At 52.5% G+C, this 25001-nt stretch overlaps 1 protein-coding gene across 5 annotated transcripts in view; it reads right to left on the bottom strand.

Annotated features, from left to right (window-relative positions):
- CDH22 (cadherin 22) overlaps positions 1–22581 on the bottom strand; it is an 88896-nt gene extending 66315 nt beyond the window's left edge. For 2 of the 5 annotated variants that reach the window (XM_069800700.1, XM_069800709.1), the window contains exon 1: positions 22091–22581. The gene's annotated coding sequence lies outside the window, so the exon portion shown is untranslated. Of the gene's footprint in view, positions 1–13619; positions 14857–22090 lie in introns of those variants that run through there. The other 3 variants (XM_069800676.1, XM_069800726.1, XM_069800691.1) reach the window with 2 other exon arrangements.
- Positions 22582–25001: the final 2420 nt, after the last annotated feature.

The raw sequence follows: 25001 nt of genomic DNA, 5'->3' as shown, positions 1-25001 counted from the left end.
CAGCAAGCAGCCAGACATGCCTTGCTGTTGGAGCAGCAAGAAGAGCACAGCTTCACACCAGCTCCTTCCCCAAACATGCAAGTCTACCTGGAGACCCTCTCCGAATAGCAGGGCAGACCTCTAGCATCAGCCAGGCCCCTCCGTTCTCTGCCTAGCACCTCCTGACCCCAATGTGCCTTTACCCGAGAGCTCAGAGGGTAAACACTGGGTCCAGCACCATCCACACGTGCCAGCTGCATCAGCCGTAAGGGAACAGCTGAGGCCACGTGCAAGCAAAACAGCAGCTCTAGGGACCACGCTAGCGCCAGCTCAGAGTCTGCATCCACAGGGAGCCCACCTGCCTCGCACCCAAGAGCGTGGGCGGCATGACAGCCCAGCTTCAGACAGACCTTGCTGCGAAACGGGGCAGCAAAAAGCCTGTAATTACTTCAACAGCAATTCTTCTCTAATACTGCCTACAATGCAGCACATGGTGTGTAACCACGTCTCCTCCTGTTAAACAGAATTCAAATCCACTTAATGCTCCCCTTCCTGGGAAAAGGAACAGGCTGGCTAGAGCATGCTTCCAGTATCTGTTGTATGGAGGTAATACAAGCATGGCAAGGCTGCTGCAAACCTTGAAGATGGTTCATAATCTCCAGGCCTAGGGCTAAGACATGAACTCAGGCTCTCTGGAGCTCACTTTCTCTACTGTATATTGTAAGACAAGACAAGGCAAAGATACTTTTTTTTCTTTTATGAACTTCTCCTTGAAATCTAGAGACGAGGGAGGAGGCAATCTTGCTGGACATAAGATACTATCAACTCCAGACTAGGCCACACGGCAAATATATCACATGCAGGCATCCAGCATCCCATGCAGGCATCCAACCTCCCACAGGCTGCCTCTGACAACATGCCTCAGTACCACACCAACACTGGACCACTGCACCACAGCCAAACACCCACCTATATCCCCATAACTTCTCACAGCTCCTTCCTTGCATCCAAGAGGCATTTTATGATTACCCCTTTTAGCTGGGCAATGGAACAGTCAGGGCATCCAGCCCCCAGGCATACAGGGAATGCTCTGCAGATTTAAAACACTAGGGACCAACACCACAACCTGGCTGCTGCTCCAATTCCCTCTGCACCACTGCAGTACCCACAGCCACCACAAACAAGTGCCTTTGGCTGGAATACGTTAACACGCACTGCTAATTCTGTAAGGGACGTTAGCACTGGCGAGAGCAAAGGTGCGGGATGCCCGCTCACATCAAGACAGATTACCATCATAGCCACTGCACTGCAAGTTCCCATTCCATAGCAGATCCCATCAGCGATGTGGCATTTAAGGCCCAACATTCAGATAAAAGAAAGCTGGACAACGTGTCAGAAAACCGTGATGCTACAGAGAGCAACTGCAAGCTAGACAGATTTTCGCCACTGCAAGCTCTGGAAACCCCATAGCATTCCTCTGCTGAAATGCATTTTGCCAATCAAGTGAGAGAGGGCTAGAGATATTGATATGGATGGCACATAGCATCACAGTGTGTACAAATGCTGGTGATAAGTGGCCAAGGGATTCAAAACTGTAGAGGCTTTTAAAGAGGATATTTAAATTACTTTTATTTTTACTTATGCAGTGAAAGGCTTGTGTAACCACAGTTACTGGATGAACACATCCCAAGTGCAGGTCCAGACTGTGCAAAGCAATGTTTGATAGCAATCTGCCTTTCAGCAAGTCTTCAGCCCTGATACAGAGCACAGAAGACAGGCAGATAATGATAAAATCAAGTTTTCTCACTAATGTCACCCTAGCCTCAGCTTTGACGACAGGGCAGAAAGCCCATTATACTTAGTAAAAGTTTAGTCATGCTTGTTCTTGAAGTAAATCTCTGGGTTTCTTCTTTCTGTTTCCTTGGAATTACTCTCCCAGCAGGGGACTTCTTCCTCTGCTTTTCTCCTCAGATAAACTTGCGCACAGTCCAGGTAAAGTTTTTCCAGAGGAATTTCTACCTACACAATGCTCAGGACTGTATGACTAAACATCCATTTTATCCCTTCTTTTTAAGTCGCTTTAAGTTTAATTATTGTCCCCTTTGATGCTGCCTTGAGAAATTCTAATAGAAGAGTATAACAACTGTCAGAGCAGGAGCTATTCACAACCTTTTGACTTCTCATGTTCAGTTACTTTCTGCTATCAGACACACTGGGAGGAACAGTATTTGTTAAAGCTCTCACACAAGCATTGTTTAGAAAAAAGTATTTTCAAAGTTCAGGAGATTTTTTCCTCCAAATCTTCTTTGGTCCAAGTTTCAAAGAAATTTTAATTGCAAAGAAAATCTCAAAGCATGCCTTAGGGAAGAGGGTTTTACAGCCATAACGGTCTCGCTCTGCAGCAATTCTTTTCCAAATATGGAATTTTCATGCCTTGTCTACGTGAACACAATACTTTTAATTTGCCTTTAAAAACAATCTCTGAGGGGAGGTGGAAGCAAAGGCATCTTCCTGTGGCCCTGAATACATACGCTATTCCCTCTGCCAGGCCTGGGAGAAACCACCTCCAAGCCAAGAAGGAACAGAAAGCATGGAGCCACTCTGCACCTAACACCTCTGCAGGCTGCAGCGCAGCTAGTCACATCGGGCAAAGCAAGCTGCACCAGCAAAGCCAGCACATCTGCACCAATCCCCAGACAAGGAGCCAGCTGACCACAGGTCTCAGGAGGCTCTGACTAACCAGGCAGAACAATCAGCCTCCAGGACAAACTGCTGTCCCAGCTGAGCTTGCACAAACTCTGCCTCTGAGTGCCAAGAGGGCAAGTAAGATAGATGGGAGAAATCACAGCCCCAGAGAGGATTGCTGTCCACGTCCAGAGCCTAGGAACTGCGTGACCCCAGAGACAGCAGCCACTGCTCTATGCCATTTGTGGTTTCCCCTTTCCAGCTTTCACCCTCTGAGCCCTTGAACACACCAGGTCCCTTCCTGCAGTTCAGCACAGGGACTGCAAGTGCTTGCACAGCCCATCCATTACACACCAGCTCTGCTAGCCCCACACTAGTCCCTCCTGCTCCTTGGACATTCCCGTTGCTCCCCTCAGGATCCTGCTTGCTGCAGTTATGCATGCAACACTCAGCACAGCTTCAAAGGAGCACTAGCAGAAGGCGTTTCCCTCCTGCTTCCCAGAAGGGAAGTCTCCCCAGCCTCACGGATCCCCAGTCAGGTCCAGAGGCAGAACCTCTGACACCCGAGCGACAGCACTGCACCAGCAGGCACTGGCCTCTTCATCCCTCTCTGCCAATTTGATGCAGTACTGAAGCCTGGGTATCCAGCAGCTCAGGGTACACCCATCAGCACTGGCACAGCTGGACACACACTGGCATAGAGCAAAACACCTGCAGCACAAACCCCTGCTGCCATCCCACTGAGCCCCACACATCAGGAGTGCTGGCATCTCTGACCCAATGGGAGAGAGAAGGCTGATCCCAAGGGATGATTCAAGGGATAGCAGACGAGTCACTCTTTCCTGGGAACCTGACAAACTGCCTGAAGTGCTAGCAAAAAAGCAAAACAAAGCACTTGAGCACTCAGATCTGACAGGGCACGGCTAGTCTTTCCTTTGCATAAGAAAGCTGTACGCTGCTAAGCACTGTGCATGCTAGGACCCACCAATTGCTTCAGCAGAGAAAGGAAACACGACATATCTGTCCAGCTTCTCAAAGGCTTGTGAACAGAATCATTAACAGAGGCAGAAGAATCAGAGTTCTCAACAGCTGAGGGGAGACAAAAAAATGAGACAGGAGACACAAAAAAACCAACCAAACAAAAAAAGAGAAGACCCATCGCCACAAATCCAAAGCTGATACAAAAACTGAAAGGGAAAAAACAAGCAATGAGTTCAGCCATGACCTGGCAGAAAATGACAAGGGACCCCATGTAGGAAGCAAAATCCATAAGTGACAGGAGATTATCTTAGTCAAGGCTATTGCGAGAAACTTCTGAAGAACTGGACTGAGCCAGGGGACTGGCCAAACAGGAACTGAAAGTCAGTGCCAAATTGGCATTAACACCCAGGTGAAGCTGAAAGAGAGCACATAAAGGAGACCCTATCTCTAGCTGGGCAGAAGGACAAGGCGACATTGCTGCTCCTCCAATGCCTGCCTGCAGCACAGCTTTGCTCTAGGCTTGGCACCACTGGCAGAGCAAGCATCAGAGATCCTTTGCCCCCACAGGCCAAGGGTGAGCGGTGCTGATTACGGGGAAGATGTCTGCAGCCACCACAGCATCTCTGTCACAACTGCTGGGGTGGACAGAGTTCTCTTCCTGCTGTGGAGAAAAAGCTCCAGAGCTCAGAGCAAGTCTTTAATTTCACGATCTGGATAGATAGCCGCATCTGAAAGTCATCCCCTGACAAACGCCCTGTACAGTCAGAAATTGCATTCCCAACAACCTCGCATCCTTTATGCCCCACTACCTCATGAGGAGCCAGAAATGCTCCCACACAGCAGGGCAGAGAACACCCACAAGCCTCCACCATGACCACCAGCGCTGGTCCCCGTGGCACAGCCCAAGGATGCACAGGGACCACCGTCACTCCCCCTCTTGCAAGCTGCCACTTCTTTGGGCCTCAGAGGCCAGCAGAAGTGACAAGAAAGGAAAGGCTCGAGCACCGGACTGCCCAAAACCGGGCGAGTGGAATCAAAGTTGATAGCCCAGACAAGTAGGCATCTGGATAGGAGTCAAAGGATAGATTAAAATTAAAAAAAAACAAAACAAAACAAAATGGAATTCTTACACTTTGACAAATGTGGAGGGAATTGGGTTCTTTTAAGCAAATGTTTGGCAGATGCATGAATTATTTATCATTCAATATTGTGTGATTAAATGGAAAATTGAAGATGTTCACAGCTTCTTGTCTGCAACATTCCACCTCTCATGAAAGTCTCCCCAAATTCCTACAGAGAATAACAAGTGGGTATTCTACTGAGCCAGAAGGGTTCAAAGAAACTTCCTTCAATTTGCTGCTCAGGGTTCAAGGTCAGGCTCAGACTCAGTCCTCTGGTTAAATAAATACTATGGCAGGCACATGTCACTTTCAGGAAGGTCTTGCTGCTGCTCACTCTTCTTCCCTATACATTTGGCAATTTTGTTCCTGGAAATCTCTCAGTCCTCATGATAGGAGGCGTGTTATCCCTCTTTACAGAGTGTGTGAGATCAAGGAAGTCTCTCCCTGTGGCAGCACACTGTCATTTTGAGACTAAGACCAAGTCAGCATAGGATGACCCACACTGAAGTGGGGAGGTCATGAGGGAGGACAAGAGAGCAGTGAAAAGCAGGGCAAGACCTGGGGGAGTTGCACCACAGGTCTCACACCTGCAGCTTTAGCAGTATTTTTCCCGTGTAACATGATGATCAAGTTGTGCACGGCCCAGATTAGAAGCAGGCACCAACTTTCTGTTGCAGGTACCTTAGGCCAAAAGCAGCCTGAAGAGGCAAGTGGCTTCCTTGGCACTTCAGGACAAGGTCTGCAGCACTAAACAGCTGTCAGAAAGGTGGAAGAATGAGAGTAATTAGTCTCTTTAATGCCAATTTCAGACTGATCTTTCACACTTAAGAAAACTGTTACAATGATTTTCCTATTTTCAGAGGAGCTCATTAAATAGGAATTAGAAACAAGATAGTATAATGGATAAGAAAATTATTTCTGCAACAACACCCTGCCAAAATCCACTGCTCTGCATCTGCACTCCTCAGCCACCCAGGCTACCAGACTTGCCCCTGTAGCATCGATGCCACAGCCAGAGCACCACACCAGCACACATCACTCCCAAATGCACTGTCATCACCATCAACCGCCACCACGTGAGCAATACTGTCCTGCCTAAACACAGGCTTTTCTGGCACGTGGAAGAAGAGGCTCCAGCCTCATACCCTCCTGCTCTCCAGAAATTCCTGAGCAAACACACTGGGGAGAAAGGAAGGAATCTTGATACCACAGAAATTCAGGAACCTGAAGCTGAATGTTGCACAGCCTCATCCCCCAAACAGGAAGCAAATATGCTTTGCTAGGATGCAGCGCCGCTCAGAAAAATCCACCATAATTGGCAGAAATCCCTGGTAGCTGAGTCTCCTACACAGGTAGCACATTTTGGCCAAGTCTATTTGAAAGTCTGCGTCTCTAAGAGGAGCACAGCAAGAACTGAGGCACTGCACACCCCTTGGGGCTGCCCCAGGTGATCAGAGCCCTGCTAGGTCCCTCCTTGGGTGTCTAAGGCTGCAGTTTGAGCAGAAACAGGCCAGTAATGAGCAGGTGCTCTTGAGAAAGGGCACCAGAGCTTCACAGACCTAAAAGGTTCTCTGGATGGTCACCCAGGTAGAGACTCGTTCAAAGCAAAGCCCACCTCCGCCTCACAAAGCACCACCAGGAGGAATGTGACCTTCTTGCTGGACCAGAGACCTACACGCTGGAGCAGATGGGCTAGGACTCTAAGTGAGCAATCCTCACAGCACACCGTTCACCAATGAGCTGTAGAAAAAAAGGCTTTCTCCAGCCTATGACAGACCAGAAGATTACAACCCCCTTGTAGGCAACTTGCAGACAACAGCAATAGGCTAAATGTCACATTTGATCATTAATGACAGATGCATTATTTATTTGGAATCACTTGCTTCATTCTACTAATTACATCACCACTACTAGCTTCTGATGATGCACAGCACTTGGAGTCGCCTCCCAGGAGTCAGACCCTGTCCAGAGCAACACGAACCGCAACTGCCAGCACCACAGCTTGGCAGCGTTAAGTGCTATTTCACTTCCCCAGGAAAAACAGGCGGGTTTTGCCAAAAGCTGCTCACTCCCTTGCAGATACCACAAAATCAGGTATACTCCGGATGGCCAACTTTTGGCACTCCTTCTGCACACTGCCAGGTGTCCAGAGGGAGCTGGTGAAACCAACTACTGTCCCCCAAGGGCTCGCTTGGCAGATTCAGAAGAAACTGGCACAGCACTCTCGCAACTCCTCCCGCCCCAAGCCTTTCTTGCACTCGCAACCCAACCTCCCTGCTGCAGGAAGAGGTAAACATCACAAGCATGTGCCAAATCCATCAGCCAGGGCAGTGCTTGCCCAACGCTCATGGCCCCACCAAGCAGTCCTCACTGCTAGTGCCGGGGCAAACAGCCCCGTGAAGAGAATCTGCATGGAAAGCGGCCTCCCCCCAGAGCAGAGCAGCCCCTTCTCCTCCTCCTTGCCATAGCCCTGAACATTTCACCTCTACCCCTCCAGGCACACAGCTGAAGGCAGGTGTCCTGATACCACAGCTGGGCAAGCAAAAACCAAGCAAGGGACAGAAGAGGGCAGAACCCCCTTTCCCTGGAGGGACCAGTCCCTCAGGAGCAGGGCTGGGTCAGGGTGGGAACACCTGGAGACAAGGACAGGGAGGCCGTCTGCCCCGGGGCCTTGTGTGACAGAACGGCTACACATGGCTGCACTACAGACAAAACTTCACTTGAATGCAAAACCAGAAGCTTTTAGCATCCTGTCCGGTAGAATCAAATTTTTATATCCTTCCATGCCCAGTAAATTCTGTTCACAAAGAACAAGAAGAAAGGAAGTAAAAGCCTTAATAAATGCTGGAAGAGCAGGGAGCTCACACCAACTCCCAGCCCAGCATAGCTCCTGGATAATCTAGGCAATAGTTTATTTTTCTCTCCAGTATCATTTTCCCAGCTTGATCTCTACTGTCGCAGTATGATGGTTTCACCCCATTAGCCTTGCTTAAAAAAGTGATCCCAGGACTGTGAGTGTTATTGCCCACATAAATCAGGAGGCTTTGAATACGGAGCACCTTTAAATAAACAGCTGATGGAAGTGAAGTTCCGGGATCATTATTAATAGCTTTTCATTTCTGTGTCCGCTGTGCTGTGACATTCTTTCCCAGCAGAAAGCCTCCGCTTCCTATCCCCAGTACATCTGATCCCTTGAGTCCTCCAGTCAGAATGAATGACTGTACCTTTGTGTTAATTGCATAGCCCGTTCCACAAACTGAATACTAATATTAACTAGCAAGCAGAAGAGAGTTTGCAGACCAGGAGCGATGGGACAGTTTGAAGAGAGGCACACCAGCCCCACTGCCTTCCCCTGTGCACAGAGGCGAGGAGTGCTGCGGGTCCTCTCGCCTCCCCTTAGGGAAGGGCAGATCCTGGCTCTTCCCACACACACCAGTAAATGCTACTACAGGTGACAAGGCCCTGCTCCATTTCTGCCCTGTCTGCCCAGGGAGTATGCCTGTACCAGACAGACAGACACAGGCTTTCCCTACTCTGCCAGCTCCATCGCATTTCTCACATACTCCCCACAAGCCAAATGATGCCTGCCACTCTCCTGCACATTGCAAACAACTCCTGGCTGAGTCCAAAGGGACACAGACCCTTGGAGATGCAGCCATCACAGAGCAGCCCTGTCAGTACTTGTAGGTGCCATTCAAAGACTTTACCTGGCCAGATCCAGTTTATTTTTCACTAGCATGCCTTGTCCAGGGAGGAATCACTGTCGTCCTCCACCTTCAGCTATTAGGGTCTCTCCTGCAAGCTGCAGGCAGGTACATAGCAGCCCAGAGCAGATGAGACCTCTAAATGCCATGAGCAGATCTAAGGGCAGCAACAGCTAATGGTGCAGAAAGGCAAACCACCCATTCCCAGGGTGATGACCCTGGGATGGGACTAGACACCTCATCAAGAGGGACCTTGGCCTCCTGCTGTGGGAGCCCCCTGCTTTGCCATCTGCTGCCAGCACTGACATACAGGCGCTCCCAGTCTGGATTCTCAAAATCTTCATGCCTAGGACCCAAGCAGAGTTGCCAATGCTGCTGCTGTGTCAGCAAATGACATCATCCCCCAGGTCTGTGGCTCAGAAAAGAGACCAAGTTTCTCCTTGGAAAGGGTGTTCAGGCTCTCCGAGCCACTTTGGCCAAAGAAAGGAGGAGATGGTCCTGCTGGTGGCCAGTCCCAATACAGCTACCAACATAAACGCAAGCAAAAAGGCTCCACAGTGGCCAAGAGTGCCCAAGAAGAGGCTGGCATGGGCTTTATGGCCTTCCTACCCTTTACTGCAGAGAAATGAGAACTGAGGGTCCTGCTGCTACAACCCACCCCCAGCTTCATTTTACTGTTCTTGAGTAATGACACCACATACAGGTCATGCTGCTCAAAACCAATACAGAGGGTAAGCAAACATGCCAAAACAGCCTGTTGCTTCAGTGACGTTTGCTGTGTGTAAATCAAAAGGGCTGCAGACAGCAGCAAACTCCAGGAGCAGGTGATGGCTTTTGGTTTTACCGCCTGCTGCTTGCTCTTTCCCAAATCCAGTTCTCAGCAAGGAGATTCAGGACACAAGCACCGACACGGGCATAACAAAAGGTTCACCGCTGAGAGCACCAAAGTGGAAGCAAGCATCAGAAAACTGTGGAGTGTGGCTGAACAAAGCTGAAAGAGACCACTACAGACAGGATGCACTTTTCTTGGAGGACTTTAAGAGGAAAAAAATTAAAATGTTAAATCTGTCTCCTGATTTCAGAGTCCTTCCCTAGCTAGAGTCTGAATTGTTGATATCACGATGGACTAGCACAGCAGAGCCATGTCCTTATGACAAATCAACAAGATCACCCCAGGTTTCTTGATATGATTCTGCAAGGCAGATACAGTACTAGCCTTCCCTCTGCAAGAAACTCCAACCACTTTGTCAGGTAAAAAAAAAATGTTGATTCCTCCTCCACCCCCTCCAGCGCTGTATTTACAGACTGTGGACCAGCATCCAGCAGCTACATAGGACCTTTAAGCAATGGAAATGTAGTGGGCACCACATATGCAAAACAAGACAGCTTCAGTGTGTCTCTAGAAACACTGCTTTCCAACCACCAGACTTCAGCATCCCATTGAAGCATCAGCTCTCAGCAGAGGCCAAATGTGCGAATTGCAGTTGAAGAGGAGAACATTTCTGAAAGCTTGAAGCACGTGAACACAGCAGACTAGAACAGAATCAGCAAGTAGCTTCACTTTAATGTCACTACCAAACCAATGGCACAATGAGGAAGGGACCGACTGGGAGCTCCGGGAACAACCACTCTGCTCAGCACAAGCAATAAAGGGAGATTAATTGACCCATTCCTCAATCAGACATAAGGGTTCAGGGCTTTGGTGTAAAACTCCATCAAGCAAGACTAGCATCTTCACTTCTGACATTCCAGGATGGACACAGGACACAGTGTGGGGTTTTGTACAGGTCATATTTCACAATCAAGCCCTTTGCCTCTGCCAGTCCTGGCAATAGTGAGACTATGAGAAACTTCTCTCTCCAGCACACAGGCTTTGAAGGGTCTTTCCTGATGTATCTGCACAAAGCAGGGACCTTGGGGCCTTGTATGTAGGTTCTAATGTTACTATTATCAAAAGGAATAAAGAGGGACATGGTGAAGTAAGAGGCAGCAAAGCAGCCAGGGAACAAAAGGGAGGAAGAGAGAGAGATTACAGTAGCAACAGGGAGGACAGAAAAGCAAATGGACAAAGTGCACGTGAAAGAATAGAGCCAAGGAGAGAGACGCATACACGTGAGCAAGTAGGATCGTGCTGGAACACGTGAGTATGTGTGCGCACAGGAGGGGGCACGGAAACCCACACCAGCAGGTGCAGTCACTTGCAGCTCCAAGTCCTTCAGACCCACTGCACATTTGCAGCCTTGCACTGCTTCAGCAAGGGGCCTCCCCTAGAATGCCCCAGTGCATACGCAGGACTCCTGTGACCTAATTCTCTCCATCCAGCACACAGCCCAACAGCCACTCGGTACTGGTGACAGTGAAAGATATTTACTACCAAAAAAATGGAAGGAAGTTGGCTCCGAGTACCCCCACCAGGAGTGCCCACCCTTTCCCCAAAGCCATTCCATGCTTGAGAGGGGGAGAACTGGCAGCACACACGTACACAGACAACTCCCACTTTCCCACATGCAGTCATGGCTTTCTCTGGTTTTGTCATCCTCATGCACCTTGTCCATTTGCAACCTGCTCTATCACTACATTGCAGACCCTTGGCTGTCTCTCCCCTTATTTGCTGGGCTGTTTCACTTCCTCCTCCCTCTCCACACTCCTCTCTAGCCCATTTGATGACAATCACGTTAGAACTCATGCACACAGCCCCCAAGTCCCTAGTGTGTGCTCAAGCAGGAACACGTCCATCCAGAGCCCACCATCCCCAACCCAAGCAGCCAGATGCAAAAGTGCTGAAATCCCGAATTGCACATGCACCCTTACTCCAGCCATGCTGTGCTATTCCCCTGCATGCTGCCACACCAGGCTGCAGACCCCCGTCACTCATAACACCACGGGAGGTAAACATTGGGCTAGCTGAATCCAGCTAGGCTGAAGTCAACTGGTAGAACTGCAATGCAGACAAACATGCTCCTTCGTGCCCTCGCCTCCAAATAGACACCCTTCTCAGGCTGCTGGGCTGGCAGCAGCCTCAGGCAGAGTTTGGGTATCCACAGCCAAGTGGTGTCCAGCCAAAAAGCCATTCTCCCCCATGCTGGACTCAGAGCTGTACACATGTCTTGCCACTGACATCACAGTGAATTGACACCAAAACTCACACCTGAACATGCAGTCACTGTGATTCAGAAACAGAATAACAAGACACAGCTGCCCTGAGCAGGACTGAGCCAGACACAAGCACTGTGTCTTTGCAGTCCTCAGCCCCCATGGTGGGGTGCACCAAAAGCATTAGCTCATGAGACAGCTTTCTTCATCTTGGTGCACAGAGGCACAGATAGACCTCTCACACAAAAACATATAAAACATATAAACTTATCAAACACTTCACGCACCAGCTAGAAAAGGAGAAAGAAAAACTGTCATTGCTATTTCTAAATATACTTGGGAGGCACCAGATAGCACAGTGATGGACTAGATATAAAAAAAGATAGAGATGAGTCTCAGTACCAGCCTTTGATCACTCACAAGGGAAACGCACGTGCCGCCTTGTGGAAGCCAGGACCAGACATTGTGTCCTACCTCTGCCTAAGCCCAGCTCAGCTGTGGTTTAAAAAGGCCTTCCAGCCTGGTGCTGCGTGGTCCCACCCTCTCATTTCTATTTCACAGCAGCTTTTCTCAACCAGGACAGTGCTTGGTATAAGCAACACAGACTCAGCTGCAGGATTTTCTGGTTCTGGGACAGCCTAAGGTTTGGAAAAGACCTCCCTAGAAGCAACAAATCTGACTGCAGCCTGTGCCCAGGAACTGAAGGGAGATAGTCAGCAGCAGCCACAGCCCCAGAGCAGTCACAGGTCAGATCCTGTCCTGCCAGCTCCACCACTGTGATGGACTGAGGCTGATTTACACCAGCTGAGCTAGCAGCTCGCTGCACACATGCCGCCCTGCTCCACAAGGCTTGCTTTCCAGCACTCGGTAGTCTCTAGCTTCTCACAACAAAAAACATGCCCGGCAGCATCGCAGACAGTGGCATGCCTCTGTCCAGGACAGTTTGAGCATGCCTTTGCCATCAGATCCACAGAACAGAGGCCACATCTCCCGCTGCACTGCCCAGCTATAACAAGGGCTCTTTTGCAAAGGGTGCCAGGCACCTTCCTACAGTGCAGGCACCCCAAAGGGGCAAGCAACAGAAGGTGATTAACAGTCCCTGTACTGTGTCTGGCTGGGATGGAGTTAATTTGCTTCATAGCAGCTCATATGGTGCTGTGTTTTAGATTTGTGACCAAAACAACGCTGATAACACACTAATGGTTTAGCTATTGCCAAACAGTGTTTGCACAGTATCAAGGCCTTCTCTGTTTCTCACTACGTCCCCCTAGTAAATAGACTGGGGGTGCACACGAGGTTGGGAGGGGACACAACCAGGCAGATGACCCAAACTAACCGAAGAGATATCCCATGCCATCTAACGTCATGCTTAGCAATAAAAAGGGAGAGAAGGGAGCTCGGGGGGGGTTAGCCACCTTTTGTTCAGGAACTGGCTGGGCATCAGTCTACTCATGGAAGGCAGTGAGTGTTTGGCTTTGCATCCCTTGTTTTGTTTTCTCTCTTCCACTTCTCCTTCATTTATTAAACTGTCTTTAGCTCAACACACAAGTTTCCTTGCTTTTACTCTTCCTTTCCTCTTCCCCTGCCCCACTTGGGAGTGAGGGAATGAGCAAGTTGCTGCATGGTGCTCAGCTGGTTGACAGGGTTAACCCACAACAGTCCCAAAACACACGGCAGCATGGTGCTGCTGTGTTCACTGCCAGAGCAGATGAAGTCAGACCGACTCTGTTCCGAATGCATTAACCAGAAAGCAGTAGCCACAGCACAGTGAAAAGCTGCCACTCTCCTTGCACAATGCTTTGAGCCTCTCAGTCCAATGATGTTAGCTCACATCTCTTGTCCTGGAGCAGCCCAGCACCACCAGCTCATCCAGCCATCACCTCCCAGTGGAGCACCACACCACCCATCTCTAATTCACCAAAGCACGTCAGCACTCTAGGTGCAAAACCAGTTCAAGCCTGAACTGATGGTTCCAGCATCCTTCCCAGCCAGACGCGAGTCTCCCATTGCACAAAAATGTAAACAGCTTTTTCAGACAAAATCCATAAATGCTCACCTGTGGCTGCTACTCCAGCTGGGGAAGGTTCAGTGCTTGCATTTCACTTCATGCCCCAGTCGCTTTGTGGCACCAAGGAAGGGAGCAGCATCGTCTGCCAGCACAACAGTCAGTCCTCTAGGCAGGACTAATGATGTCAGATTTCACAACACCAGCTCCAGCTCACAACCTCTTGTCTGCCTTAGTAAACGCATTGCCAAGTCCTGGGCAAGGCAAAGCAAGGCCACGTCTACACCTGCAGGGTCAGCCACAGTCCCTGGCCACTCATCCCACGGTCCGCGGAGGCTCACAGTTGCAACCCCGGTCCATTGCGCGCCTGTGGCTTGCCCGCTGCCCGCACGCCCAGCTGACCAAGGCACTGGCATCAGCCTCCGCCATACCTGCCACAGAGGCTGTTCGTGTCTTGCATGGCCACCAAAAGCTGGGCCAGACCAAACCCGCCCGAGGGTTCGCCCGAGAGATGAACTTGGGTGGCAATGCAGAGAGGAGGGATTTGGGAAGGACACGGTCACTTCTCGGCCTCGGCGAGGCTAGGTGAGCCATTGCCCACTGGAGGATCCTGGTTCTAATCTCATCTCTCACAGCACCTTTCAAATTAATTCGTTAATTGGCGTGTCAGGCTGTGCATATGAAACGAGGATGCATGGCTCCCTCTGCCGGCACACGGCCCCAGGAGGAGCCCCACACCCAAAACCGAGGGAAAAGCCGGACCCCTGCCCGCTGGCTGCCAGCCCGCGGCTGCTGCAGGCGCCCGGGGCTCGGGGCCAGGCCCTGGGGTCCACAGCCCAGCCGCGCACCAGCCGGCGGGCAGAGCTGACCTCGCACCTCGGCGGCGTGCACCGCCGCGGCGAGTCCAAGATCTGGCACGGGAAGATTCCCCAACTCCCACGTCGGGAGGGTGAAGGTGCGCCCTGACTTTGGACGGTATTACTGGAGCAGGAGTTTTATTGCAAAAAATATCATGCCATTGGGGAACAGTCCAGGAGGGCTGTAGCAAACGGGTGTTCGGCTGACTTTTAAAAGTTTAAGCAGGGATGTAATTTCTTAAGGACTCTGCTGATGCTCAGCTATTCCTACCTGCCTGCTATCAAAAGGTTCAGCTGTATTTCATAAGTGGGAAGGCAGCCAAGCTCAGAAAGCTGGTAAAGTCCAACTCCCGAAGGAACCCCTCACCTGCATGTCCTCGACCTTCTCCAGTGACAGGGGAAACAATTCCCTCTCCCACACATGCACAACACTTGTCACCAACAGCCACATGCCTCGTCAGGGCCCTAACAACAGGAGAAAAAGCTTTTTCACACTGTTAAAAAAATGAGATAGTGAAAATCCAGAAGGATCCAAGGCCAAGGGCAACTCTGGAGTTTGGTACCAGGTTTTGGGGGCCGGGGGGACGACGACAACATTGTCCTGTCCCAAGTTACCAAGCTCATTTGCTCACTTTTAGTATGGGATCATCTCAAACTGCTCTTCTCCAGAGAGGGTGACAGGGTGCTGGCTGCGGAGAGGAGGAGGTGCTCTGAGCTTAGGAGCCACTTTTAATGACAAGGATTACGGGAGAAACAGCGTTTGGGGGATTTGGGATTCCAGGAAGCAGCTGCAGTAGGAGCAGAGGGAGATAATCCCACTGTGACAGAGATGCAAGGAAGCAGGACTGGAGAAGGGAGCGCAACATCCCCAGGCACGCAGAGAAGCTACTACTGTCTTGCACAGGGCACCTCACAGAAGGGGAACAGCCATCCCACAGCAGGAGGCGGCTGCTGGAACAAGGGCCGGGCCCAGGGCTCCCAGCACCCTTCTGTCCTGGGATGGCCAGACCATAAGAGCTTCTAAGCCTCTGGAGCAGCCAAACCTTTACCTGTCCTTCCTGACTCTGCCCCATGTGGGGACTCAGACCCAGAGGAGCAATCTGCCCCGCAGCCTGCGATCAGGAAGCCCAGCCTCCCCCGCCAGCTTGCAGCCCCCAAGCCACCTGCGAGCAAACAGCCAGCAAGGGGAATCCAGGCTCTGCCAGGGACGGCAGCGGAGGGGCACTGAGAGGAGCAGGCCCAGGACGGGGTCTGGGGGTGGAGGATGCACGCCCCAGGGCGCCCGACTCCAGTGCCTCTTGGGTGGGCATGGGGTCTCAGAGCCTCCCTAAGCTGGGGTCTGCCTGCATGCAGCTCCTGAGTGCCAAACCAACAAGGAAGGGCAGCAGTGGTCCAGAAGGAGGATGAGAGACGGATGGGCGCCGCCTGCAGAGGCTGTGCTGGGTTCCCAGGTGCTGCTGCGCACAGCGCTGAGGGACAAGGCTTCCCTAGCTGCCCCCACAAGCCTGTGGCTGCAGCACACAAGAAGGACTGTGTGCTGTGAGGTACTGGATACAGCTCACCTGCAAGAATGAGCTCTCTCCTCCCAGACCAATACCACAACCCTATCACACACTCCTGCTCCGACTCAGTTTTGCAATCAAAACCTCAGGGAAACGCTAGCTTACCAAAGCAGTGTTTAAATCCTGTGCTTGCTCCTGCAGCCACTGCTTCAAAATGCCTCACATCCTTGCTCTGCTGGGTGTACGCACCTTTCTCCATCCACATGCACACCACTACCTGTCTGTACCCACATCCACACATAGGCTTCTGCTAAAAGGAGTTCAAAGCTTTTGAGGCTCCATTTATTGCCCAGGATGTTTCTATGGCGACTCCCTTCACATCCCATCATTGGCTGCAGAAAGCTTCTGGCCGTCAACAGCTTCAGGTGAGTCGAGGGCCTCAAGCTTCAAGTCACCTGCAGTTGTTAATGCCACCAGCTACAGTTAATTAGGAAGAGATTAACAAAAACCCACCTGAAGTGGCAATGGTGAGTGAGGCAATGTCAGCAAGTAAAGAGGAGTGATCCTGTCTCCTTTCCCTTGGTGGTCTCTGGAGTACTACACCAGGGAGGAGCAACAAAGAGGGGCAGGGAGTATCTGCAAAAGGGTACTAGACAAGCAGTTCTGCTTTCATGATTCCCTGGAAGGACTTCCCAATCAGCAAGGCTCACACAACTACTGTAGCCAGAGCGCAGGACCACTTCACCCTATGCAGTGGCTGGCCCTGACACGCTGCTTCCCAAACCAGGGACAGGATGCTCTCAGCTCTGCTTGGTAAGCACCTGACTAAATGCTTCGACAGGGCAGCTGTGGATTCGTGGCTGTTGCTGACAAACACCAGGCCCAGCATCACCTCCATTGCACCCACAGCTTCTATCATCAGCTAGCTGGGGCCAAATTCAGCACAGATGACAGCAGTGACAGAGTGTGTGAGACAGGCAAGGTTGCTCTCTACTTGTGGAGCAGACCCTGCACACAACAGTTTGATAGTAGTGTTAATAGGCACTTTTGCCTAGAGTCTCAGTCCTGCAGCCTGTGAGCTAAGGCATAGCTCTCTCACAAGAGATCTGAAATTAGGAAGTGTAGCACTGAGGAGAGTCGAAACTGAATGAGCTCTGTTGGGCTTATTGTTCCAGGCTCATCGATGGGACTTCCAGAGCCACAATGAGGGGCAAGGAAGTGAGTAAAAGTGGGGCAGCAGAATGGGGCAGAGAGGAGGCAAGTGCAGATTTCTCACAGACAAGAGAAGCAGGGCAGCACTGGGAATCCAGAGAAGTGCTGCCATTTGCTGAAAAAATGTCATTAGGTTGCAATGAGTATTATAACCTTCACCTGTGTTTAGTGAGCTATCCTGAGACGGGGCACCCAGCAGAAAGGAGACACTTCCTGAAAAGCACCTTGATTTTCAGCACTGCTTGTAGGTTTAGCAGCAGGAAATGATCCAGTCCAAACCTGGCCCTTGGGCTGGAGCACAGATGGACCAGCTTGGGGCTGGCTGCCTTTCCTACACCCAACTGCACCACTACCCCCACTCAAAAGAAGAACAATGCAGGGGCCTCAGCTTAGCGGCGTCTGCCTTCCACCTTTTGCTCAAAGAGGCCTTATAGGACCTCTGGGGAGAACTGCCTGACAGCACCAGGGCTGCCTCTATCCGCAGGTGGTACCAGTGTGCACACTCACCACCACAGCCCTTCCCTGCGCTGGAGCAGGGCAGCCAGGCACCGGTAGGGAGGCTGGGTCAGCTCAGCGAGGAGGCGGCAGAGCAGGCACTCTGAAACCCAAAGTTTAGAGATAAAAGCCATGCCCAGCCCGCTGAGGCACAGGCAGCCCCAGACCAACCCACGCACTGTGAACGGTCTCTCCTCACACTCCCACCTCCTAGTAGTGTTGTCTATCCCCATTTGCCTTACATGCACCAGGTAATGTTAATAGCAAAGGGAGCTCTGCAGCAGGCTCTACACCCAGCTGCCAGCTACCACATGCCAATGCCCACAGCGTCCCACAGGCCCTCAAAGGAAAAAAGAGAAGGTGCCGTAATACTGTCAAGGAGGTGGAGACATCCATTTGCAGGGAGAACTCAACCACACAGCAGGAGGATCAGAGGAACAGCATCACCAAGAAGAGGACCCACAGCTTCCGTAGGAAAAGAACCTACACGCTCTGCAGGTATCCCAGCTGGCTTTGTGGTATTAGGAAAGGCAGAGATTGCTGAAGAAGATATCCGCTTTTGCTACCCAGACATTGCACTGTAGAACCAGCACTGAAGTGCTATCCAACAACCCTTCCTCAACAGTATAACACAGAGCTACCTCCTCTCAGCTGCAGCACAGAAGACAATGAAAAGAAAGAAAAATGAAGGAGAGACAGAGCCAGACTAAAGTAAAGTCTGGACTAGTCTCTGAAAACAGGGTTGTTGGAAAGGATAAGACTTAAAATTACTGTAATGTGCTGTATTCCTTGTATGGACTTTGCAAATAATAAAAAGTGATAATTAAATGAAAAAGAAATTGTGAACTGGGAGGATGGGTCTCTGCAGCGGCTACCGGCAGGAACAGAAAGCCCCTCCACAGCTCTCTGAAGCAGAAACTAACCCACAAACTGAATGCAACTGCAGACACAGATGCCTCACAAGGCTGAGCAGGTACTGGGCACCCAACCCATGCTAGGTAACGGGTGAGTCCCAGTCCAAACCCCTGCAATGAGCTCCCCATATACCAGGTCTGCACAGGAGCAGGGAAGGCTGATAGGCAGCAATATTGCTGCCCAAACTCAGCCACAAAGACCCAGCTTTTCTGCTGGGGTGGAGCAGGGACTGTGCTTCATGAGCAACACGGCTCACAGGAACATGCAGGCATGAGCCCTGCAAATGCTCGAGTAGCCAAATCCAAGGGGCAGAACTCGGCATCCTCACCTGCAGCCCAGGGCACAGCCACAGGCAGACATCGCCCAAGGACAAGGTAAAATGGGGGAGCCCTGCTAGCTGGAGAGCAAACAGCTGGCAGGTGCTAAGGTGCAGGGCAGGATGCTCTCAGGGCTACAAACGGTCTGAGGCAAAGCTGATTACATCCCTCCCCATTGGCCACCCTTCCCTGCAAAGGAATGCCATGGAATAAACTGGTGGTAGAGACAAAAGAGATCTAGTGAACAGCAAGGCACTGTACACCATGTCCACCTACCACCTCAGGCAAGGAATCTTGTTGGGACTCATGCCCACCTAATCTTTATATGTAATTTTTCAAAAAAGCAGATCACTCAAAATGGCCCGTGCCTCAGGATATGTATGGACTTATCTGCAGGGAAGTGTCATTGCTTGTAAACCCAAACACAGTTGCATAACCACATGGTTAAAAGATAACGACACAAATTCATACATGGTTGTGTTCTTATGTACAAATACTGTTTAGCAACATGATGTCAAAAGAACACAAGTATCACCACACTATTTCTCCTTCAGTCTGTTTTTCTTTACTTTCCAAATATGGGCTTTCAAAATATAAAAAGAATTATTTGAAAAATATGTAATTATACTTTAAAGGAATAACATCAGATCAAATCCCACCTAAAGTCCGGTTTTATTTCAAAGCTTCCACGAACAATCTAATCCTTCTAACAAAATAAAGTCCATGGGTAGCAAAAGGGGTTTCAAGCAAACAAGCCTGTCCCCCACAATATTTGCTACCAAATTTTACTGCTATGGGCCACTGATTAGAAGCACAAAAGTAAAATTTGCTAGGAAAAAAGCCTGCTAGCTCAATATCATTTTCAAAGTGCAAAAACTCCCAAAAGCTTATCGGACAATATATACAACAAACAGTAAATTATGACCCTATTCTGAGAATCCTTACACACAAGCAAGGAACTATGGATTTTTCAAATATGATATTGCATTTTAAATCATGAAAATATCATATTATTTGATACAGAGCTAGGAAAAATAGGATTTTAACTGTTATTTTTAACGCACTGACAGCCTTTTCATTTTTTTTTTCTGGAGACCTGCTAGCTTCTTTTGAAAAAGAGTTTTAAAATCGACCTTGTTTCACTAGCCACTTCTCTGTCCTAGGTATGAAATCACCATATCATATTATAAAGTGTCAATGCACCAAAAAGCAAAGGGCATCTTTTTTTTTTTTTTTTTTTAGGCAGGAACAAAGCTGGCTCTTTTTACCTATGAAACAGCACATACTTTTTCTTTCACAAGCCCACCAATTTCAACACTGTATTATTCAGCAACCAGCGTTTCATACAGAGACCAAACCTCATTTGCTCTGACCCCCACCTCACGGGAGCAGAGATATGTACGTGATACAAAAGTCAGTACAGAATCTGGGCCAGCTCATTCAGATTTCAGTGGGCTCTACCCTGTGCTACACTCAGGGTACTGTCAACATTTTCAGGGATTTCATCAATGAGCAGCAGAACCACCCTTTGGCCTTGAACACAAACAAACATAGTATCAGCACAGGAAAACCATTTCAGATTCTTGTTTCCATTTCCCCCTGCTATGTGATACCCAAAGCCAGAGAACCAATTTATTTTCAGCATTTGAAAACTGATGTACCAGGATCATGACCTCCAACCCCGATAATTGTTTGCTGCAAATACTCGTTACCCAGTGCTCATGCAAGAGGTGGAGAGCATCCACCAGCCTCATAAGGGAAAACCTGGCAAAGCCTGGGCTCTGTCTGAGCTGGGCACAAGATCTACAAGTACGGAGACTGCAGGCTTCAGCCATTCTTTGAACATTAGGTACTCTGAAGAGATAGAAACAGGTCCCAAAGAAACAGTGATCATCTGAGATTTCCTTGGTGGCGTTCAAGACTATGGTATTGGCTGTCGTTGCAAACCATGGTATTTTAACAGCATAGTACCAGCCTAATAGCAGGGACAGAGAGGCACATCTCCATTTATTTCCTCAGGCCATGCAAGCAAGCTGTGGAGAACCAGAGCTCTGGTGGAGCCACCCTTCTTAGGTCTCTCAGGTCCAAAGTCTTCCCTGAGCTGCACTGCACTGTCTTATGAACTTATGCCTGAACTCTTGAGCCTGTCTCTCCTTGCTGCTGTCTACACCATCATCCCTGTAACTGGTCTTGTTCACGCATAAAATGAGGTTAGAAGAAAAGACAACATAGATCTCTGCAGATTGTAAGGGATGTTACAACCGTCAGAAATCAAACAAAAAAGAAAAGAGGCATCTATTGCATCCCTCCTTCCCCTGCTGGCACCGCGAGCGACCGCAGGAGCCTGGCTGCCACAGGATGTGCTCCCAGGACGCTCTGCAAGATGCACTTGGCATGGCAGCTCTGGGCCTGGACGAGCTGCTGTAGCTGGGCATGCAGAAGGAGCAGACGTGGCTGCAGCACTTGCTCCCAGGCGGCCTGTGCACAGCCATTTGGGAACCACATTTTAAATGAGGAAAGTGCTAGTTTTAGCACAGTTATTTTTAGTTTGTTGTTAGAAAAATGTGGCTCTGTAAAGAGAGATGTTACCCTGCCTGCTAAAAGGACTCGGGCAGGACTCCTCGGGCATCTCGGCCGCACGTTCACACACATCCCCAGGCAAAGCCCCCGTGGCAGCTAGCGCGAAGGGCTCCGGTCTCAGCAAGAAAAGCGGGGAGACGGCTCTTGGCTAGGAAGCAGCCCAAAGAAGATGTTTCACGATACCACCGGTTTAAAAAGGAGCTGCGGCTCCTGAAGCCCCCGAGCGCTTTCACTGAAGGCTACGCTGAAACCCCGCTGCTGACAGAGCCGGCGCCGGAGCCCCGGCGACCACCGCGCTGGGCGCCCTGGCAGCGATGCCCGAAGGGGCACAAAACCTCCGGCTCCACCCGCCCCCCCCAGCGCCGCGAAGCGACCCAACGCTCCCGCCCCGGCGCGAGTTCCGCGGCGCCCCGCCGTGCCGGGGCTGCGCGGCCCGAGGTGGCTGCGACCCCGGCCGCAGCCCCGCGGTCCCGGGGCGGCCGGGAGCAGGGCCGAGCCCGCACTCACCTGCGGGGAGCGCCGGCCGCGGCCCCGCCGAGCGGCAGCAAAGTTTGCGGCGCGGCGAGGGACGGCGAAGTTGGGCTCCCCCGCCGCGCCCGCCCCGCCGCGCCCCGCCGAGCCCCGCCGCCCGCGCCGGCTCTTACCTGGGGCGGCGGCCGCGGCGGCCCCCCCGCGCGGGGCGCTCGGCCTCCCGCGGCATCCTGCGCGGCACCCGGGCGGCGCGGCGCCCCGGCCCGGAGCGGGGCGCCCCGGCAGCCGGGCAGGGAGCGGAGCGCCCCGGCAGCGCGGCCCGGAGCGGATCGCAGCCCCGGCAGCCGGGCGGGGAGCGGGATCGCGGCGCCCGGCAGCCCGGCCCGGAGCGGATCGCGGCGCCCGGCAGCCCGGCCCGGAGCCGATCGCAGCCCCGGCAGCCCGGCCCGGAGCCGATCGCAGCCTCGGCGCGGCGGGCGGCGGCGGCGGCGAGCGGAGCCGGCTGCTGGCACCGGGCGGGCACGGCGCGAGGCGGGGCGCGGGCGGCGGGGTGTGTGGCTGGGGATGCATGTGCGGCGAGAGCCGCCTTCCTCCCCCTCGCTTCCTTCGCTCCCTGCCTTCCCTCCTTCCCCGCCAGCCCTGCCCAGCCCAGCCCAGCCCAGCCTCTGCTGGAGACTCTGAGAATGCAGCGCCGGGTCCCCGCCCGGGACCGGCCCCGGGGCGGCCGGCGCCGGGGACCCTCCCCTGGAGACCGGCCGCGGGCACCGGCCCTGGGGACCCCGCCGCGGGGACCGGCCCGCTCCGCGCCTCGGGACCCGGCGCCGGGGCCCTGCCCCACCCGTGCCCTCGGGACCCGCCCGGCCCCGGCCCCGGGGACGGCTGCCGCCCCCCTGCGGGCCGCCGCGGCCCCCCCGGGAGGGCGGGATGGTGCTGCCCGCAACGCGGACCCTCTCCCCCGCCCCGCGGTGCCAGCGGCCCTACGGTGCCCCGCCCCGGGCACCCGCGTCGCCTCCGCCGACCCCGGGGCCGTGCCTGCCCGCGGGCCCTCGGCAGGGAGCGAGCGGCGGTGCTGGCGGCGGGGAGGCAGACCTGGCCTCCCCGGGGCCGGGCCCGGCCCCTCCGAGCGCCAACGCCGGGCGGCGCCCGGGGCTGAGGACGCACGAACTCTGCGCATGGGAGCAGAGTCACGGAGACATCCGGCAGGTCAGGGAGACCCCAGCCCGCCCTTCCCCAGCCCCTGAATGGGGCCAGATCCCGATGGCCCGGTGGCCGCCTGGCAGGAGCTCCGGGAGGGGCCTCTGGGCACCGCTGGGGCTGGGGCTGGGGATGGCCGACCCCCTCCTGATGTGCACCGGGGCGGCCATGGCAGCCGGCATCCTCAGCACCCACCTCAGGTCTCAGGTGCTTCTTCCAGAGCCCTGCTTGAAGCGTGGCAGGCGCCATCCAGGCTCAGCAGCACTCAGGGGTTGCAGGGGCAGGAACGGCCGCACAGCTCACTGCCTGCAGTAGAGAGTCACGTACCAGCAGGATCCACAGCAGAGTGCCACGTTTACAGACCACTCTGGGCACGATCAGGACAGGTGGAAGCTGGGAAGAAGCTCAAGGCTGGTGAGGCTGCAATATTATTTTGGGACAGATAAATCTGATCGTGGTTTAGCCACAACTCAGGATAACAGCCCCCAGTGGGACATTTTCCAGTCTCCACTGTCCAGGGTCTCACATCTTACCTGGAGAAAAATGCTCTCCTGCTTCCACAGCAATCTCTGGTATTGGGCCTTGGAGTTTGGCCCTGGAAGGAACACGAGGGAACACCGGAGAAGGGAATGCCCTGTTGCTCCACGTGTGCAGCACCTTGCACATGGCAAACAAATCCTCTGCTTGGCCAGTAAGGGGCCGAGAGCCAGTGGTAACCCAGCAGCAGGTTACCCCACAGACCACCTGGGTCTGCTGCTTCCTGCACAGGCAGGTGGCCTGCAGGTCAGGGAGAGGCGGATGGAAAGCAAAAGAGAGTGGTTTATAACCACAGCATGAATCCAGGAGTGACTCCTCCTTTCCAGGACCAAGAGATGAACAGGGCACAGATCCAGCAGCAGCAGGCTCAGGCAGCTCTCCTCCCCACCTTTGCACTGGTTCGTACAAGGCTTCCCATCCTCATATTACTGCATGACTCCCACCCTCAAAGGCCAATGGGGCCCTGAAGAAGACCTAGGAAATACTCCATACCAGCCCCTTCAGACATGGAAGCATCTAGAAATGTCCTCAATCCCAGTGTGAGAGCAAGAAACCTCCCAGCTGCAAGCACTGCTGCCAAAGTAGATCCCACTTGTGCCTGCTGCTCTTGTAGGGAAAGGAGCAAAGCCTGGAGTACAGCTGCTCCACCACTAACACTGTCTGCAAACAGAGACCTTCCGCAGTGCCAATCTAGCCCTAGGACAGCTGCTGGGCTCTTGTGCGAACATTGACACAGGCACTGGGAACACCCAGATCCTTTCCCTGGGACAGCCAAGAGGCTGTCTCTCACAGTGCAGTGGCAGCGCAGATGGAGCTGAGCCCACCTGGCAGAAAGTATCCAATAAGCTGGTGTGGTACTGGGTGGAGATGGTTCCCGCGCTTGTCTGTAGTTGTTGTGCCCTTTTCCAATCTGTTTTTGCTAAGACCCCCTTACCGTGGAGCCAGGGAAGGTTTGTCTCTCCTTCCATCACCCCCTCCCCATCTCACAGCTGGTCCGTGCCTAATCTAGTTGAAGATGTCCCTGCTCATTGCAGGGGGGTTGGACTAGATGGCCTTTAGAGGTCCCTTCCAGCCCACACCATTCTATGATTCCATGATTCTGTGATGCTATGCCCTCTTGCTGCTGCCCTGCAGGGTGCCAGTAAGGCCAGCCAGACCTGCCCCAGCCCAGCTCCCAAACGAGCCCCAGAGAGCACTGTAACAAGGCACATTAAGACAGTCCTTCCCTGAGACCTGAAGTCGGCAGTGCTTCAGGGTATGCCCAGGTCACACAGTAGCACAGGCCAGCAGCTGCCCCATGCACTGTGGGGAAGGGGTGACGGAGGATGCGAAGCAGGAGAACAAGGACCACCT

The sequence above is a fragment of the Haliaeetus albicilla genome, chromosome 2, assembly GCF_947461875.1.
Source record: "Haliaeetus albicilla chromosome 2, bHalAlb1.1, whole genome shotgun sequence".
Taxonomy (NCBI): domain Eukaryota; kingdom Metazoa; phylum Chordata; class Aves; order Accipitriformes; family Accipitridae; genus Haliaeetus; species Haliaeetus albicilla.
This window is presented reverse-complemented; position numbering and strand designations above follow the sequence as displayed.